Raw genomic sequence first — 4,009 nt, 5'->3', positions numbered from 1 at the left:
AGGATCTTTTGGCTAATATTCCTGACTCAATTGATGCTCAACCAGCACCAACCTAGCCAAAGTCAAAACAAAAAAAGATAAAGAAGGCTCAGCCAAAGGCAACGGTGACTCAGATTGATACTGAGGACACCTTGCCAATTTTCAAATTGGCTTCAAGCAAGAAAACCCTTTCTGCTGCCGAAAAGAGGCCTGCCAAGGTCCAACCGTCCGAATCCACTCGGTCAAAGAGGCCGAGGTTCGAATCTGCAACAGCTTCAGGCTCCATGAAGTCTGGTTCCCTTTGGGCCCCCAAAATTACACTGGATGACAGGACAGTCAGAGCTGGCGATAGTGCCGATGACGTTAATGTCGGCGTCGCTCTTAATACCGCTTTGTGTCTCCCTGGAGATCTCGACCGAAACGTCGAGATGAGCGAGTATGAAAACTTTGCTCTGATGCTCCAGCGCTCTGTTCAAGTAAGTCTTCACATTTGGTGTCTTTCTTTTCTTCTTTATACTTAGAAAATTTTTCTAATAACTTTTGTTTTGTCTATTTTCTTCAGGCAATCCAGCACGCCCACTCCTTCTCAATGCAATCTTTTGAGACAAGGAAGGCGTTGGCTGACAAGACTAGGGAGGCTACTAGTCTACAGAAGACCAACAAAAACTTGCAATCCAAAATGAAGACTTTGGCAGATCAGGCCGAGGCTGCTGTCAAAGTCAAAGACGTGGCTGAGGAAAAGGCAGAGGCTGCTGATGCCATAAAGAAGGTTCTTGAGGCCCAAAGAAAAGAGGCCGAGGAAAAGACGGCCGAGGCCCAAAAGGAACTCCAAGACGCCTTGGCCACCAAAGATGTTGAGCTCAAAGCCGCCGATGAGAAAGGATACAATGAGGGGGTGGCCGATGTCACGGCAGATTATGAGAAACATGGTGTCACGACCCAAACCCGCCCCTATAGGTTTAGTATCGTAATCGGCCAGTAATCCTAGGATTACCGAAGGCCTCTGAGACAAATTAACGTAATATTAGGGGCTAGCGGAAGCAAATAACAAATATACATCGTCCATTGAACTGCGCAGACTTATGTGAGACAGAAAAATTTTAACCTTTTTATATACTTATATACACATCATCATATATATACATATATAAGCTAGGCAAAAGGGACTTAGCCTTATTCACACAATACACAAGGACTTCTCTAACTGGACAGGAAAATAAAACTTCAACATATGCACTTAGCCATAACCACTAGTCATGGCCGAAACCTCCACGGGAGGCACATAGGTTGGCTGTCAAGAACTGATTCCAGGTAGACGCCTCTAAGCTTGGTCATGCGCCTGATCACCTACATACATATATATAAACAATGAGCTGGGGCCCAGTGAATAATAACAGAGTAAAGGATTTAATGAATGATGTCCATCACAGAGTTAGAAATCAAATTCTTATCAGAAACAGAGTCTTACGCATATTTAGATTCCAAATCAGAAACAGATTCATATACATACTCATAATCATTTTCATATTCAGATTTCGCATATAATCATACGTGGTACATCCGTTAGCGTTAACAAATCCGATGACTCATAAAGGGACAACCTTAAAGGCATTCCGATGACTCATGTGCACAGAGACATTTCTGATGACCCATGAAGGGACCTGATGACCCATGAAGGGACGCATATCATATGAAGCTAAGGATGCCACGCATAACTTTCAGAATCTTGGACAATCATTCATTCATTCAAAACATAGCGTAGCATTTCAGAAGACTAATCATTTTATGTCATAATGTTCAGAAAATATTTAACATTGAACATAACTTTACAAAATTATTACTCACAGATAGTTGCAGAAGCGGATCAAACAGATCAAGTAGACAATAGCGTGTGACCTACACAAACACATAACATATACACATTGAAGTACAATATTACTCCCTTGCTCAAACTTGACTTTCTCATTTTCTGTCTAATTAATTCGAAGGTCTACTACGCTCATTCTTTCTTTAGTCAAATGAATCGAGTTCTCATTTCACATACCCTTTTTATTACTAAATCATTCTTTTCTGAATAAACCAATTCCTCTCTTGGCTTCTTAATCAAGTATCACTAAGTTAATGACATATTCTTTAATCAACTAATTAATGTTAATTGATAGCTTATTAATCCTTATTGAGCCATAAAACATGTTTAGGATGTCTTGGAAGGAGATAAGAATAAAAATACGAACTAAATGCAATTTTTCAAAATATGCTGAAAATAGGGTCTTCGCTCGAGCGCCACTTTGGTTGCTCGAGCGGACTGTAAAATTTTGGAAAAACTTCTGGGAGCTCGATTTTCACGCTCAAGCGAGACATTCCTCGCTCGAGCAGACAGTGTGAATTTTGGAATTTCCAGAATTGTAATTGAAGTTCAGATCTGATATTTAAAGCCTCAAAACTTGTATTTTTGGTACACAAATATGGAGAACCATTGTATAATTTAGTAAACACTCTCAATTAGAAATCATTTATTCAAAATCATGCTCCAATTGACCAAATTTAGATTTAACTCATTTTTTTTTATATCAAACTCACAATTTTCAAACATGAATTAGACTTTCCAAACTCTTAAAATTTCATGATGCATGTAAAAATAGGACCCAATTTCATTATTAACAATAAAAATCAAACTTAACTAATGAATTACAAAATCAATTCCTTAGAATTTGAACTTAAAATCAATCTATAACCAAAACTTAATTTATGATCATAAATGTTTCAAAATGTGTTTAAATTGAATAAAACTTTTAAATTCAATTACATGCATGGATCAAACAAATTCATAATTTTCATAATAAAATCAAAACTTTTTCTTACATGAGGATTTATTCCAAATTTTCATAAATTTGATTCTTCTAAAGCTTTTCTTTTCTCTCTTCAAAATATGAGATTGAATTAATCCACATTCTTCAAAATCCATGATACATGTATAATTAGAGTATTAAACTTGTAAAATTTATTCATACATGTAACAATGAAGCTTAATTTCATGCAAAATCACAATATCAAACCCAAAATAATTAATTTCTAATTTATTTTCCATAACCATCCACATGCATGTAACCCATTTCAAATTAACTTCTATAATTTTGAATCTAATTCAATTTCATCACCCTTTTACTAATTCCTTTTAATTTACATGAAATTGAAGTTATATAACTCCGAGGAAAGTATTTGCACGTATGAAATTAAGATTAAAACTAACTAATTTTCTATATTCAAAATCAAATCATAATTTAATTCTTGAATTGCTCTAATTTAAATTTTTATCAATTTCCTTCCATCTTCTAAAATTAACCCTCAATTTTCAGATTTATATGTTTAATTCATGTATAGAAAATTTATAATCTTTAGAAGAACATTCATCTATAAGGAATTTGGAGATTAATTGATTTAAAACATACTCTCCATGAAACTCTCTTGAAACCCATCTCAACTCAAAATTTCTCTAAATAATCCTCTAAAAATCTACCTTGAATCAATTTTTGTCTAGATCATTTAAATAATACAAGAAAGAGAATAGAATTTCTTACCTTAAAATTATTTTTTTCACAATTTTTTGGCCTAAGTCTTGGTGTCCTTCCAAACGCCCTTCTTCTCTTCTTCTTCCTTTCTTCTGGAAAACTCTCTCTCTCTCTCTGTCTCTCTGCCGTGCGTTTCTCTAGCCCAGCACACATCCATCTCCTTTTTTTCTTTTTGATTTCATTTCTATCTTTTTCTTTTATATATCAAAGATTCTAGAACACTTTCATTCTTTCTACATTTTTTTTTTATATTTAGCCTCCGTTTGGGAAGTGGGTTGGCTTTTTGGCTTTTTTGGCTATTTTAGCCTGGGCTAAAAAGCTTGGTTTGGGAAGGGCTTTTTGACTTTTTGGCTTTTTTGACTTTTTTTGTGAGAGAAGAATGTAATGATTATAGGTTGGATGTGATGTTTTGTTTGTTATGGCTAAAATAGCCTATTTTGTTTTTTGTGGCTAAAATAGCC

General features: G+C 35.1%; 1 long non-coding RNA gene across 1 annotated transcript; it reads right to left on the bottom strand.

Annotated features, from left to right (window-relative positions):
* Window positions 1-1,064: 1,064 nt before the first annotated feature.
* On the bottom strand, window positions 1,065-3,720 carry LOC114268913 (uncharacterized). The gene is made up of 3 exons (XR_014334968.1): window positions 3,558-3,720; window positions 1,825-1,875; window positions 1,065-1,326 (listed from the first exon to the last, which is right to left on the bottom strand). It is a non-coding gene; the product is annotated as an uncharacterized LOC114268913 (long non-coding RNA).
* Between the last annotated feature and the right edge of the window lie 289 nt (window positions 3,721-4,009).

The sequence above is a fragment of the Camellia sinensis genome, chromosome 7 (genome assembly GCF_055761805.1).
Source record: "Camellia sinensis isolate YWXY chromosome 7, ASM5576180v1, whole genome shotgun sequence".
Lineage (NCBI taxonomy): Eukaryota > Viridiplantae > Streptophyta > Magnoliopsida > Ericales > Theaceae > Camellia > Camellia sinensis.
Note: the sequence above shows the minus strand (reverse complement) of the source record. Positions and strands in the feature narration are given on the sequence as shown.